General features: G+C 43.9%; 1 long non-coding RNA gene across 7 annotated transcripts in view; it reads left to right on the forward strand.

Annotated features, from left to right (window-relative positions):
- Positions 1-2,480: 2,480 nt before the first annotated feature.
- LOC148758328 (uncharacterized) overlaps positions 2,481-15,790 on the forward strand; it is a 228,676-nt gene continuing 215,366 nt past the window's right edge. For 3 of the 7 annotated variants that reach the window (XR_016021040.1, XR_016021047.1, XR_016021038.1), the window contains exons 1-2: positions 2,486-2,716; positions 13,493-13,633. This is a non-coding gene — a long non-coding RNA (uncharacterized LOC148758328). Of the gene's footprint in view, positions 2,717-13,492; positions 13,634-15,790 lie in introns of all 7 variants that reach the window. The other 4 variants (XR_016021046.1, XR_016021045.1, XR_016021044.1 and 1 more) reach the window with 4 other exon arrangements.

Raw genomic sequence — 15,790 nt, forward strand, 5'->3', positions numbered from 1 at the left:
ACATTAAATTATTAGCACTCATTGTCTTTGTGTTTTATTATGCCTTTGACTAATTGATATTTTAAAGCAGCAAATATTAAGTAAAATTAGTAAACAAAGCTTTGATCGTTGCTTATTTTTGTTTAATTGAATGTCTTTATTTTATTAGGTGAGCATACACTTACATTTTAAAATAACAAGCAAAATAATACTTTTATTTTGCTTTGCTAGAACAAAGTGATTTTTCATTCTTCTCCGTCCGATTCCTTCCCTTCCAGCTGCCACAGCCTACTGACAAGCTCCTAGCTACCACGGACTAGTATGCAAATTTCAGATGATTGACACCTACAGTAGAAACCAATCACGCTGGAGTAGGTTGCTGATTGGTTGATAACGAATTGACGTAAAATTGACGTTTTAAAAGCCTAATATCCAATCAAAACAATTCATGCAAATAAAGGAAGGAGTCATATTACCAGGGACCTGAGAGACTTGAGCACGCCCTCATGTGTTCAGTGGAGGATATTGCACAGATGCCTGCACCGCCCTCTGAATAAATGTAGCAAAATGTTCAACTCTACAACTCGCCCTGGCCTTTCCAAACTTCTATGTCACTGGAATATAAATGATCTTTTTTTTCTAAGAAAACCCAAGAGTTACGTTGTGCACATATATGATGGTTTAGTCTAGAAATCTATGTAATGTAAGTGTGGATTTCCAACGCACTGATTTTCCCTCTCTATTCCCACCAACACAGGGAATCTGTCTTTAAATTAATCCTTGGTGAAGGAGGCTGTCCCCCCACCCACCCCTTGATTTCAAAAGGACGAGATTTACAAAGCCTTTCCCTGGAGAAACCCACTCTAGGCACAGATGGTCAGTAAATTTGGCATCTTCAGCGAAATTCCGCACGGCACCGCCAGATGGCATAAAGATCGTCTTCCACTCTCCTCACCCCGTACCCCGCAGTGATTTAGAAAAATTGAAAACCAAACACTTTTCTATTTTATAGCTAAATGAAGTGAGAATGTACTCGCACTGTTAAAGAGCTACATATTACGAAAATAAGCTTTGTTGGTTGCTGCTTTAACATGAAACTTCCTCTTGAAATTTTGTCCAGGAAAGATTGCGAGTAAAATACTAATTAAGTGAAAGTGTTTGTAAAAACATTTCCTTAGAGTGTGCACCACAAGCACAGCACCAAGCGAGTTTTAAAAGGTAAGGGTAAGAAGCCGCACCCTTTCTGAGAGTGTCGTTTGCGGGGCTTCGTAAGGATTGAGATGACAGGAGGGTGAAGCTAAACTTCCCAGCCACGTTCTTCCCGGGAATGGAGTTTGGCGGGACCACTGGGGCCGAGGTTGGATCGCTGCTTTTGGATGGAGCTGCTGTCAGAGCCGCGTGACTTTTTGTAGGGGTTCATTTTGGGGTCCGGATTACAGATAGGGAAGACTTTCTTTCCACTCACAAGTCGCTATAGTCAGAGACAGCTCCTTTGTTTTGCCAACCCTAGGCAGTGACTTTGGGCATGGGACCCTGGAATGTATGGACCTCCACGTCTCATGTCTTCGTCTTTATACCTGCTTTTCTGTTTGGGTTTATCAGGAAGAGAGGGGTTTGTGCTGCCCCTGCTTGAAGGCCAGACTCAGAGCTAATGGCATTTTCAGAGAGAAGGGAGGAGAAAAGACAATACCTAAGTAACATGTCCATTTATAGGTACAAGCAGAGTAATTGTACATTCACGTTCCATTACTCTATCCTATAATTATTGCAGTAAGTAGTTAAAAACAGATCTAAAGTGGACAAAATTATCACTTTAAAAAATCTTTCTGAAAATTGCCACTAAGCCCTCAGCTTACAAAAAGGCATCGGATTCATTGCGTTTTTGTTCCTTGTGCTTTGTTGATTTTTGTGTAGCTGGAAAAGAACGGTGAGGGTGCCCACATGAACTCCAGTCTCCATGACATCTTAACAGTGGGTAATTGTCTAACCTAACACCTTATCGTCCCTAGTGTCTGCAGAAGAAGAAGCTGCACATTATCATCATCGCCCCCCCATCAGTTTCTAGTGATCAACTTCCCAAAGTGTAGGTAGGAAAACTCCTCACACCCAGTCACATATAGGTAGGAAAATTGAATAAATTATTTTTTACTTTAGAACTACCACCTCGGATTTTTCGGTTCAAGTTGAACCATGGGTTACTTATTTTATTGCACTATTGTATTTTCTTTCTCCGAAGCAAGACATGATCAGAGAGCATCATACAGAGGTTAAAGATAAAACCAAAATTGTAGCGAGCGCTTATTTCTCTTAGTGAGTACGGACAGTGACGAGGCGAGGTAGAGAACTAACTCAGCAAGGTAAACTCTCAGGCCATTTACAAGAGAACCTAGTTTCTAAGCACAATCTCGCTGCTCTCTTAATGTCTGTTTTCTGTGCTGCAAAAAAGGGAGCAAAATGTGTTTAAACAGATAGAGGTGGGGCCTAGGGACTCTCCAGGCTTCGCCCAAGACCCTCTTTAATCTCTGCGTCTAAATTTCTTTTGCTCCCCGCACGAAAGGCGGGTCCAAAGGTGCGGATTTGGCGTCCCCCGCACGGCGGGACGCTGCGTTCGGGAGCCGGGCCCAGCCGGGTGGAAAAGGCCAGAGGACTGAGCGGCGGGTGCTTTGGGCAGCGGTCCGGGGGGGCAAGAGACGCTGCGGCCCCCAGCTCTCGCGTGAGCTCAGCTCCCGCATAAAAGGTGGGTAGAGGTAGGAAACGCGGTGGGGTTTGCTCTCGGAAACCCAGCCGGCGCGGGAAGTTGAGGCTCGCGGCCCTCCGCCCCCTCCGCTGTCGCTGGCCAGGGCGCCTCTCCCCTTTCCGGGCCTCTTCCGGGCTGAGCCTTGGGAGTAGATTTCCCGGGTTGAAGTGATCTCTCTAGAGTCCGGCCGGCGCGGCTGTAAATCAACCCCCCTTGCCGCCCCCAGCCTCACTCCGGAGCTGGGGCGGGGCGTGGGGACGCAGGGGGCGCAGGTCCGGCCCGCGGCCACACGAGGCCCGCGGCCACAGCTGGATCGGCCGCCTCTGGAGAGGCGGCGGGGGTTAAACGTTGTGAATCAATCAATCAAGCCCACGCCGCCCTCCCCGGAGCCCCGAGCGCCGCCCGCAGGGCCTGCTTTGTGTCTCGCCCAGCCGCCTGCCCCGGGCCTGGGAAGCAGGGTCCCGCAGCTCCGGGTCCGTGCGGGGGGCGCAGTGCGTTCCCACGAGGGGGCGATGTGGCCCGAAAGCCGCCCCACCCCATCCCCCGTGTAACGGGTGTAGCTGAAGCCTGCAAGTCTCCGGTGCTGTTCGCCCCCTCATTTGATCATTCCTTTGCATCTTCCAACAGAATAAGGCCGACTCCTCAATATTTGCCGGCGGCCTGGACTCCCAAACCTCGTCATTCAGAAATAGCAGCGTGACCAAGGGTGGGGAGATTAGTCAATAGCAACCGAAGTCCCCGAGCAAATTACATCATCTATCTGGGCCTCAGTTTCTCCTCTGTAAAATGAAGGGGCTGTTTTAGGATCTTGGCATTTTTGTCCAGCTCTAATGTTCTTTTGTTGGGGGGTGGGGGTGGGAATCCAGAAACCTTTTTGCCGGATGGGTTTCCCGAAGTTCTCTTTCCCTCCACGTTTATTGTTTCTCCAAACCACACGTCCTCACACCCCCCAGTTGGCACCAGGGCATCCCAGAGAGCGGCTCCAGCCACCAAGGGCAGGACTCTTGAACCTTTGAGCCGCGGAGCCCTGACCAAGTTTGTTTCGGAGATGCCACCAGGGGGCGATAGAGCCCAAGGATAGAGCAGCAGGGCCCCCCACAAGGTCTTTTTCAAAAGTTTGTCAAACTCGGTGTTGATTCCTTTTCCTATCTGCGTGACTTGTAAATAGCGCAGTTATTTCTTTTAAGATCCCATTTGGTCATCAGCCCTGTGGTAGTTGGATACAGCCTGAATGAGGTTCTTGGGGAATGAAGTACAAAAGCACTAATGACGAAAAGGATACCACACCCCCTAAGACTCAGTGGCCAAACAAAATGGAGTGAACGTGCAAAATGCTAACTTTAAATGTAAAACTTTAGTTCTGAGACCAGATAGTGGGCTCGCAGGCAGGGAGAAAGCAGTGCAGACAAGGGCCAAAAGCATTGAAACAATGAGGACGCATACTCGTGTATTTTTTTTCTAATTGTTTTGCACATGTGGGGCTCATTTTGGAACCAAGAAGCGGGGTAGGCTGATGGGGTGGGAGAATGAACGCAGGGGAATGCAGTTAGAGACTTTCTCAGGGTGGGGGAGGAGGTGGGGATGGTTTAGGTTAGAGAACCCCAGTGCAGCGACCTTCGTAAATTCTGGAAAGTTTTTGTCTGCGTATAAAAGAGCCACATCTCTGCCCCTGTCCCCGATGGCAGCATCGGATTCTTTTATTTGTTTCCTGAGAATGTTTTACACTACGGATTAGCGGGGCCTCGGAGGAAACGGGGGCTTGTTCACTGCAAACAGCCAAAGGATCAAGAGAAAACGCGTTAGGCTGAAATATCTTTTCCCACATGTGCAAACCTCTTGGATTGTGTTTGCTTTCAAAGTCCATAAATGTTTTTATTAAACTATATCTTTCTTGTGGCCCCCGCGCATAGAAAGTACTCGCAGCGCGTTTGTAAACGCTTCCCTTTTGGTCCTCTTTTAGGAAAACTTTGTAACTCCGCAGTAAATATTTGCTCTAGGGTGAACCTTGGCAAGCGCGAGCTGAAGTTTAAAATCTGGTTTCACTGTGTGTGTTTGTGTGCGCACGTGTCTGTTTTAACAGCATACATATATTGGAAAATTTGCGGGAGAGCTTGGTATTTTTACTTCTTTGCTGCACATGGGGAGGTATAATGACTGTAATTACTTGGATGACATTTTAAAATTAACAAATTCTCTTTCAAATTCGATTCTTTCTTGTGGGCTGCCAGCCCGCCTTCCCCATCATGTCAATTAAATGTGCTTATAATGTCACCCTTTAATGTAGTGATTTTGGAGGTATATTTAAAAGTAATTAAGTGTAGTTTTTGCTTCCGAAATCCTGTCTTAATAGTAAGAATCTAAAAATCAAACAAATCATGATCTTTATTGTTCTTTTTATGTTTATGATTTCATTTCCTTTAACATTTTAATTTGTAGGCTGGGCCAAAACAATTCAGGGAGAAAAATGAAGATAGTTCGGTAGCATGGCACACTCAGGGTAAGGATTTTGAATTCTCATCCCCAGAGGAAAATTCACATTGAAGCTATTCCTTTGGAATGAAAGGGACTTTAGTTTTATGAAGACACTGAATTTGCTGAGGTTGATTAAAGAGAAACCTATGGAAACTTATTTTAAAACATGAGAACTGCTAGACTAGGGCTGTGCGTTAGTCATCTTTGAGGGAATAATCAGCAGTTAGTAACTCAGTTCAGTCACATGAGCCTTGACATAGTAACTGCCACCTGTGGCTTCCTGGGTCTCTTCTTGCTGCCTGGACCAGGCTGTAGTGGCTGAGGTTTGCCCGCATTCAAGAGACATTCTCTCCTTTCCTTCAAACAACAATATAAACTACAGGGAGAAGGCTATCATAAGTGGAAAATTCAGTTAAGTTCTTTCCTTCTTTTGTCCTGAAGGGGATTGGGAATCACAGATTTGCCTTGTCAGAGAGAGCCCCTCACGGAAGAATATAACTTGTTACTTTTGGGTGATGGGTACTGTGCACCAGCAGGCTTTGCTACTTGTTCTTTCCCTCCCCTCCCCTCCCCTGCTGTCCCCTTCTCCCCCTCCCCTCCCTTCCCTTTTTCTTTTTATCATCCCCTTGCCTCTCTGCACTGCAAAGATAGTGTGTCCTTACTCCTCATGTTGATCATCAGGGTTTCATTAATTCTAATGATGCTGCAGCTCTGAGTGGGAAGAAAAAGGGACCCTAGGTACACGTTTGCTGTGGAGTGGGCTGGCTAAAAAAGTTGGAGTAGCCTTGGCCAGAAGGTTGAATGCACACCTCCCCCTCCGGTGAAAACATGGCCCCTGGAAAACATCACGTGGATGTGAGTCAGTCTCTGGAGAACCTGCTTCTCAGAGTTTGGTTTGGCAGTTCAGGCAGATATAATCCTTCCTTTCATATTTTCCCTGTCCTTTTGAAGAACAATCACTTTCAGTCTCCTCGCACGAGGGGCCCTTTGAGAAATGGCCCAGAACTACACAGAGGAAGTCCCTTTGGCACAGCCATTTGGGACCTAACAGTATTTAAGGATGTTGCAAGTGGGGACTGCACCCTTTGAAGGAAGTGCTGCACAGATGTGTGAGCGAATTCATAGGCATAGAGGCTGCCCATTGCAGACACTGGGGAGTTAGAGAATTCTGAACTATGTAGGTCGTGTCAGTCTGAGGAAGGCAAGACTACCTGTAGGTGCAGCTGGTAAGTGCGGTTGTCCTTGAATTGGCCTCAATTCATCCACGCTCAGAAACAACTGAAGTTATCAGACCACTGAAAATATAATACAAATTAGAACAGGGGCCGTAGGTATGGCTTGGGCAAGCAGTCTGTGCATACTTGGATTCTTATGTTTCTAAAAGATGGTAGATGAGTAATTGAATCACACATATGCAGAATTCTTTTCTGGATCATTTCAGTCCAGTATAAATATGTGAGTTACATAGGTAACTTTACATTTTCTAGATGCCACATTTAAAAAAGGTAAAACGACACAGGGGAAATCATTTAAAATTATTTTTTATTCAACCTGACATCTCCAAAATATCCTTTCAATGTGTAATCAGTGTAAAGTATATTGATGAGATATTTTTACATTCTCTCTTTTTTCCCCCCCACGTCTTCAATTCTTGGTGGGTACTTTATACTCACATCACATCTCAATGCAGTTCTAGAGAATTCCAGCTCTGATAAACTAGATGTATGTATAAAATCAAGTAGATGTCCTCTCACATTTCTGTTAAGGACAACAATACTACTATGCATCAGAAATAATACTGAGGAAAATAGCTTTCAAAACAGAAATATATTTTTAACAGTGTCATTTTAGTTTTGAAAAGTAGAGTCTTAGGCCCCAAGCCATTGAAGTAAGGAAAATCTTGTGCTTGAAAGAAGTAGGTGATGATTTTTAGCGATTTTACTCTATTTTAAAACATTTATTTTTAATTATAAAATGAATCCCTACTTGTTATAGAACACCTAGACAATACAAAGTACAGAAAATAATAAAAATCATCTATAAGCCAACCATCTGTATAGAGTATTTCCATAGCTGTGATTCTATTGCAAATGTGTTTGCCTATCTTGCTTTCGTTCATATAATGTTATGTCAGAGGCATCTCTATATGTTGTTAAGAATAATTTTTGGTGTCACAATGGCTGGGGTAGGTCACAGTTTACTAAAGTTGGGTAGGTCGTAGCTTACTAAAGTTGGTGACTTTTGGTAGGGTAAAATTTGCACTATGTCATTAAATGGTGGCTGGGACAAAAGACTACTTTATGGGAACGTTCCCCTCCAGTGTGACCGGTCTCATCCCTCATGTGGGAGCTGTATGACAGCAGTGACTTCAGGCAACCTTTGCTTATTTTTTAGAGAACAGATGTAAATATCTTAGAAAAGAACCGCCCCTCCCTGTGCCTAGCCATCCACTTAATCAATCTAGATATTTGGTTACTACTGTGACACATTTGGATTTTGACTTAAGGGTAAAAAAAGTAAATTTTTCCAAAGAAGTTTTGAATTGAAAACAAGGATATTATAACGACATGTAACATTTTCTTTCTCTCTTATTGGGTCCATGTCCCCTAAGATATCTTAAGACCCACTAGGGACAGGTACTGGGCCACCTTTGGTTAACTCATGGTTGGATTTATTTTTGCATCCCCTTTTGGCCCTCTTTCCCACTATTTGTCATTTTTGCAGGCTTTTGTGACATAAATCTTGTGGAATGTTGGCTATGCTCTTAGCATGAAGGCTTCAGACTCTCCCATTTCAGGCAGGTTGGCCAACGTAAGCAACAGAGGGTGGCGGAGATTGGGGACAGACACGACAGGAAGAGGCAGGGGTAGAGGGACTCTGGAAAGAACACATGATGTATGAAAATGACAGCGTGAGGTTGCTGCACTTCTGGAAGTTTAGCCAAGGGTGACTGCAATTGACTGATGATTACCAGGTCCATTGGAAGCTGCACACTTATGAACTGTCATCATTATTATTATTTTCTATCTCTATGCAAAGGCCTGTGGGCTGTTTCAAACCATCTTGGGCTTCTCTCGATACAATCCTGATGCAGTGTGGCATCCGGATATTGTAGACTTCTCATCTGGGAATCCAGAGACCTGCCCTGAAGGAAAAACTCAGGACAGAGTATTTCTGTGGCAGATCTGTTACTAAGCTTGTCTCCTCAAACTTCTAAGCACACTTGGGCTGGAGGGGGTGGGGGCTCTTTGACAACTTTCTCTTTGGCCTCACACCTTCTGTCACAAAAGAACATTGTTCCTGACTTGTTGAAGAATCTGAAAGCACACAAGTGCTGGCGGGATTTTATTAAGCGGGCAAATATTAATACAATTTTACTTAAAACTGGTGGCTTTTCTCTGTCTCAACCCAGCAGAGTTTACACTTTTTTTTTCTCTCCCTCTGGAGCTCTCTTTGGCCCAAGCAATTCAGGGCAGGGAGTTTGAAGGGTATTTTGTTTCTAAAATGGGCAGTCTGTAAAATAGTGGACCTTTTAACATTGCACTGACAGACACTTTCAGGGCTAATATAATTGATGTATTCATAGGAGCTTAAGCAAAAGAGCTTTCCAAAAGGGAGAAAAACTTGTCTTTTCACCTCAGCACTGACCGATTTGTGGTTTGGATGCTTGCACGAGATATTAAACAGACTCGATGGAAAAGGTTTGTTCGCCTCAAGTTTGACTTTCCCTCATCTTGTAATTTTTGGCCTCGTGTCAAGTTTTTGTCCATTCCCCTGCACTCCTTGGGTCGAGGCCAGCGCCACGGGCTTGCTCTCTCCATGGTGTTGACAGAGTGTTTTTCAGCTGTACCAAAGGCCACAGATTTTATGTCAGACTTCAAGATGCACAGCTTGATAAACATGTCTGCCTCTGGCGATTGGCAGCATTCTTTCTGGAAAAGAAAACAAAAATTGTTCTACATAAATAAGGAAAGTGGTATGAATAGCACAGAATAACACGACTTGGAAGGTATGCCTGAGTCCTGAGCTTTTTTTGCAGTATGTTTTGCTCTTTACATCAATTTATTTTTGAATTCTTTTTTCACACACCACACCATCCCCCCCACCCCCCTGTCTGATTGCTTTCAGCAGCCATGTGTGTCTGGTTCTGTAACAAATAAACAAATCAACAACTGCTTGTTTGGAAAGTTGGAGGCTGGTAAATAACTTCAGGATGGTGTTTGGAAAAAGCATCTTGGCTTTATGTGGATATTTTATTTTTCATGCCGGATGAAATGGCTGACACCAAAACACATTTCATTCACTGTAGTTTTAAAGGACCTCCATGACGTTCTGATTGAATTTTCTTTATGTTCATTTTTTTCCCTTGGCTGGTGGTGGCAAGCTACTAAATTTGGGTAGGGGATCAGCACACGTGTTTGACCCAGAACTCAGCTCTTTGTTAGCTGGAAAACTCATCTTTTTAGAACTGCAGCCAGCTCGTTGCTGATTCCCACAATCGGAGGACTGGATAACTTCTTCTGACAACTTCCGATAATCAGAGAGGTTTTCTTGCTTGCCACCTGGACTTCAAAGACTTTTGTTGGGAAGGAAGAGGGAAATATATACCCTGATAGTCAGCACCCTCTTCCTAAAGTTGCTTTGCCATTGAGCAGATGCTTGGAAGCCTGCAGGTAACACTGACTTCTTCAGGTTGAACCTCCCTTTGGAAGATTGATGAGATGCTGAAGGACCCTTCAGCAAGCCTGTGTGGACATGCGGCGTAGGGCCAGCCAGGGAGCCACTCCAGTCCGTGCTGGCTCACCTGGATGCCGGCTGCAGGCTGTCTGGGATGCTTGGCGACTGCTCCCGGGATTTCTCAGTGGCACTTAACATTAACCACCCCTCCCCCAGAACCTGCTGACAAGCCCAGCGCCAGACCTCTGATGTCATTGCCTGCCTGTGATTAAACACCAGCTCAGAGAGCAGCCCAGTGACAGGGAGGGTCATCAGTAATGGGTCTGAGAGGGATTTCAAGGCCCAGGGTAATATTTTATTCATTTTCAATGTCAGTTGAGGAACTGTGAATCTGTCTGTTGGTTGGTAGCACTTTATCTGACACCTCCCAAGGGTCGATGCAGAAGCTCACAGCGGCTGGAACACAGTTTTTGTTTGATGAGTGTGTGTGTGGGGTGTAAACACCTGATAGCCGTCTCTTATCAGGTAACAGAGCTGGATAGAGATGAAAGAGTTCATCATTCTTAAGCAACTTTAGAGAGCTGCATCAAAAATAAAAATGGTTAATTTCTAGACATGGCAATTCATGCATACATACATAGAGATGCGTGTATATAGTATATGCTTGTATATACACACATGTCTATGTTGTTTTTTTCTTCCCCCCTTTTACAATTTTTCAATTCTAGTTGACATTCGCTATTATTTTATATTAATTTCAGGTGTACAGCATGGTGGTTAGACATTTATATAATTTAAGAAATGATCTTCCTGACTAGTCTAGTACCCATCTAGCACTATACATAGTTACTACCATAGCATTGACTATATTCCCTATGCTTTACTTTACATCCCCATGACTATTTTGTGGCTACCAATTTGTACTTTTTAACCTCTTCTCCTTTTTTCACCCACACTCCCAGCCCCCATCCCGTTTGGCAACCATCAAAATGTTTTCTGTATCTATAGGTTTGTTTCTGCTTTGTTCGTTTATTTTATTCTTTAGATTCCACATAAGCAAAATCACATGGCATCTGTCTTTCTCTGTCTCATACTCCACTCAGCACAATACCCTGCAGATCCATCCATACCACCCCAGATGGCAAGAACTCATTTCCTTTCATGGCCGAGCAATATTTCATTGTATATATGTACCACCTCCTCTTTATCCATTCTTCTATTGATGAACACCCTGGTTGCCTCCACATCTTGGCCATTGTAAACAATGCTGCAATGAACATATGGATGCACATGTCCCCTTGAAGTAGCATTTTGGGTTTCTTCAGATAGATACCCTGAAGAGGGATTACTGGGTCCTTCATTGTCTCTTCTTATAGTCTTTGTTTTAAAGTCTATTTTGTCTGGTATAAGTATTGCTACCTCAGCTTTTTTTTTTTCATTTCCATTTTCATAAAATATCTTTTTCCATCCACTTACTTTCTTTCTCTGTTTTGTGTATCTTTCAATCTGAAGTGATTCTCTTGTAGGCAGCAGATGTAAGGGTTTTGTTTTCTTATACATTCAGCTCTCCTAACACTTTTGATTGGAGCGTTTAATCCATTTACATTGAAAGTAATTGTTGATAGATATGTAGCTACTGCTATTTTATTATTCATAATTTTGATTTTTTTTTCCATCTTAAAGAAGTCCCTCTAACATTCCTTGTAATACTCATTTGGTAATGATGAATTCTTTTAGCATTTTTTTTTTCCTTTGGTCTGGGAAGCTCTTTATCTGTCCTTCAATTTTAAATGATAGCCTTGCTGGGTAGAGTAGTCTTGGTTGTAGTTCCTTGTTTTTCATCACATTGAATATTTCATGCCAATCCCTTCTGGCTTGCAAAGTATCTGTTGAGAAAGCAACTGACATTTTTATGGGAGCTCCCTTATAAGTTACTAATTGCCTTTCTTTTGCAGATTTTAGGATTCTCTCTTTGTCATTTTAATTTTTGCCATTTTAATTATAATGTGTCTTTAATTATAATGTGTGAGCATATTTGAGTTTATCCTGTTTGGGACTCTCTGCACTTCCTGGACTTGTATGTCTATTTCCTTTGCGAGGTTAAGAAAGTTTTCAGTCATTATTTCTTTAAATAGGTTTTCAATCCGTTGCTTTCTCTGTTCTCCTTCTGGTACACCTATGATGCGAATGTTGTTTTGCTTGATGTTGTCCCAGAGGTCTCTTAAACTGTCCTCATTTTTTTTGGATACTTTTTTCTTTTTGCTGTTCCAATGAGGTGTTCTATGCTACCTTGTCTTCCAAATTGCTGATTCGATCCTCTGCCTCATCTAGTGTACTGGTGAATCCTTCTAGTGCATTTTTCATTTCAGTTATTGTAGTCTTCAATAACAATTCTTCTGACTTGTTTCTATGTCTTTTTTTTATGCTTGTAATCTCTTTGTGAAGTTCTCACTAAGTTCCTTGATCATCCTTATATCCATTGTTTTGAACTCTGTATCTGGTAGGTGGCTTGCCTCCATTTTGCTTAATTCTTTTTCTGGAGTTTTCTCCTGTTCTTTCATTTGGGATGTATTTCTTTGTTTCCTCATTTTGGCTGTCTCTCTGTGTTTGTTTCTATGTATTAAGTAGAACTGCTATGTCTCTTAGTCTTAGCTGGGTGGCGTTAGGTAGTAGGTGCCCTGTGGGGCCCTGGCACAGTCTCCCTGGTCACCTGCTGCAGGTGCTCCAGGAGTGTCCCTTGTGTGGGTTGCATGTGCCTTCTGTTATAACTGAGCCTTGATTGCTATTGGCGTGTCAGTGGGTGGGATTGACCCTGTGGGGTTTGGCTATGTCCACAGCTTATGGGCTGTAGTGCAAGGTGCTTACCTCACTAAATGGGATTGACCCCTGTGGGCTCTGGTGCCTGTTGAGTCCACCCTTTGTGTGTGCTGCTTGTGGGGTTAATTGAGTGGTGCTTTGCTGTGGTCTGAAGCCAACCTCCAAGTATGTTGGTTCTGGGGCCTCTTGGGAGGGGCTCTGGTGCTGGCCCAGGTCACCCACTGCCTTTGACCGGCTGGGGGCTACCTAGTAGGAGCTACAAAGTCATCTGCATTTGTTTGCTGCCTGTGCTAAACCTGGAGTTGTGTGGGAGAGACCATGCTGCGAACTGAGGACATGTGTTACCAGTATCCGGCCTAGGGTAGCTCCGCAAAAAGCTAGGACACTCTGAGGCCTGCTGCCACCTGCTGGCCCTTTAAGGTGCAGCCACTGATAGAGCCTCATGTGGTAGGCAGATTGGGTGAGGCAGGGTCTCGGGATCTCTAGAGTAGGAAGAGTTTTGGTCACCAGGTTAATGTAAATTCTGGTTTGGTGCCAGTGCTGAGCCTGGAGAGACTCAGCAAAAGTCTTAGAGCACACTGAGGCCAGTCGCTGCCCATCTGAGGTCTAACGGACTCCGATCGTTTTCCAAGAAAGAGTGCAATGTGGGTGGAGTTGGCTGCTTGTGGAGAAAGTACTTCCTGCTTTTGGGAGGGGTGGGGTCCCAGTGAGTCTGCAGGGTGGAGTGAGCAGAGCTCGCCAGGCCAATCAGATTCAGATTTGGCCGAGTGGGGGAGGGCTTAACACAGAAAAGATGGTGTTCACCTGCAGGTTGCACGGAAGGAGGACCTCTCACAGGGAAAATGGCAGCTGTCCTCCAGCCCTCTCTCTGTCCTCGAGCCTCACACCTTAATCTGCCCCCCATACGCCTCCGACACCTCCTGAGTCACCGTCCCTCTGCTGGAGCTCAAGGTGAGTGCCTACGAATGAGCAAATCTGTGCGTGGGCTGTTTAAGAGGACGGCTGGGTTTCCTGCAGCCTTCCTTCCCACCCAGATGATCGGAATACCCACTGTTTTTTTACAGGCAGATGTTGTGGGGGCTCCCCTTCCTGGCACCAGTACTTGGGGCTGGGGAGCCTGGTGTGGGGTTGGGGTCCCTTGCTTCTCTGGGGGAACCTTCATGGCTGAGATATCCCTCCTGATTCTCAACCACTGCATGGAGGTTTGGGGTCTGTTCTGAGTCTCTGCCCCAGTCTTGGCGTGGCTTCTTTATATTTTTAGTTTTATAGGACTTCTGTTCAGCTAGACTTCGGATGGTTCTCCAGGTTAATCAACCTGGAGATTGTTCCATAATTTAGTTGTAATTTTAATGTGTTCACGGAAAGACGCAGGCACTGTGTTTATCTACTCCGCCATCTTAGATTTCCCCATATGGTTGTTTTATGATGTTTTAGAACAAACTCTGAATTTAGGACATTCTTGGTGACATGCTGAAGAGCTCTGTGTCACCTGTTCTGTCTGTGGAGGGCAAGTTCCCAACCTGATGTGCATGTTCAGTCGACTCTGGGTGGGCCTCAGCAAGAATCCCTATAATCATAGGTCAATTTTTGCCCGGGGGATGAGTTACTCAACCTCTAAGCTTTGTTAGTCATCTGTGAAATGGGGGAGATAGTAGCTGCCTCATTGGGTTAGTGTGAGGATTAAAAGAGAAGATGCATATAAAGCTCTTAACACAATGCCTGGCCCCAAAGTGTTCTCTAAACATTAGATGTTATTTTTATAATTATCGTTTTTACTGTGATGTGCCTATGTGAATTTTAAATGAATATAAAAGCCATAGATTTTTACCAGATTTTCAGAGGGAGGTTTGGACCAAACAGGGAAAGAACCACTGTCTTTGATATTGCCACTGGGGAATAAACCTTTTACAGAATCAAACTCATTTTGTCAGAAATGGAAGATGAAGACATGTGATTTGTGAGGTTGACCAATCTGGGGAAATTCCTATGGTCCCCAGGAAGATTCGACCAATGTTTTATGTCACTGCTGTTTTTCTTCCATCTTCCATTAGTTAAAATAACTTTTTTCCCTTATTCTTCCCACTTTTTCTTTTTTCTGAATAAAGTCCATGGCGGTATAGCACTCTCTTTTGTACATAAACAAATCCTGCTTTCCCATGTCTTTCTTTTGGTGTCTTGGCTGCAATAATAATAATAATAATAATAATAATAATAATAATACCTTTTTGTCATTTAGTTTCATTTTCATAATTATAATATAAAAATGTCAATGGTAAACTGTAGTTTTTCTTGTGACATAAGTAAATGTTGCTATTTCCACTTTACAGATTTGCACACTGAACCAGGGGAGAGCCCATTTTTCATGTATGTACTAAGTCAGAAATAGTTAGGTCTAGTTCAGGTTGTGCCAAACCTAGGTGCCAAGTAAAACATCACAAAGGGGCCTCCCTACAGGCCAGTGGCCCCAGGAATCTATTTACAACAAACTGTGTTGGAGAAGTGTCCCTCTTCTGTCATAAATCTGCAGGCCCTGTAGATATGGCTGAGTGGTTGAAACTACACTCCTGATAAGCTCCATGATTTTTCACATAGAAATGATAGACCAATAGCTGTGAAAGTTACAGAATACCAAATTACATGTAGTAAAAATGGACAGTCAAGCCCTTCATCTAAGAATTAACTTAACTGCTTGAGGAAAGATATGGTTATAAAGTTAAATGGAGTAATTTCATATATGGAACTGGCTGTCCTTTCTCATATTTAAAATTTACCTTAGGACATAATTACCTCTCCACAAAGCCAATTTCCAAATGAGAAACATTCCTCCGGCTGGATGTTCTTTCCATTTCTTGGGGGCCCCTGTGGAATAGCACTACTCAGTGATCCAGGGAGAAAGTGTCAGTGCTCAGAAGCAAACTTCTCAATGAAAGCCTCGCTGGGAACTGGCCTCATTCATCATTATCTGTTCTCATCTCGAGGCATCACGCCAGCTTTCCATCCTATGGAACTTGGCAGGAATTCCCCCCTGAGAAGAATGTTCTAGGGGGTGAGATACTGACCCAGTGTGCAGAAGGGTGTCTGTTGGAGCTGCCAAGGAGTAGACCATAG

This window comes from Rhinolophus sinicus, chromosome 4 (assembly GCF_057876585.1).
Source record: "Rhinolophus sinicus isolate RSI-liver-muscle chromosome 4, RSI-T2T, whole genome shotgun sequence".
NCBI lineage: Eukaryota > Metazoa > Chordata > Mammalia > Chiroptera > Rhinolophidae > Rhinolophus > Rhinolophus sinicus.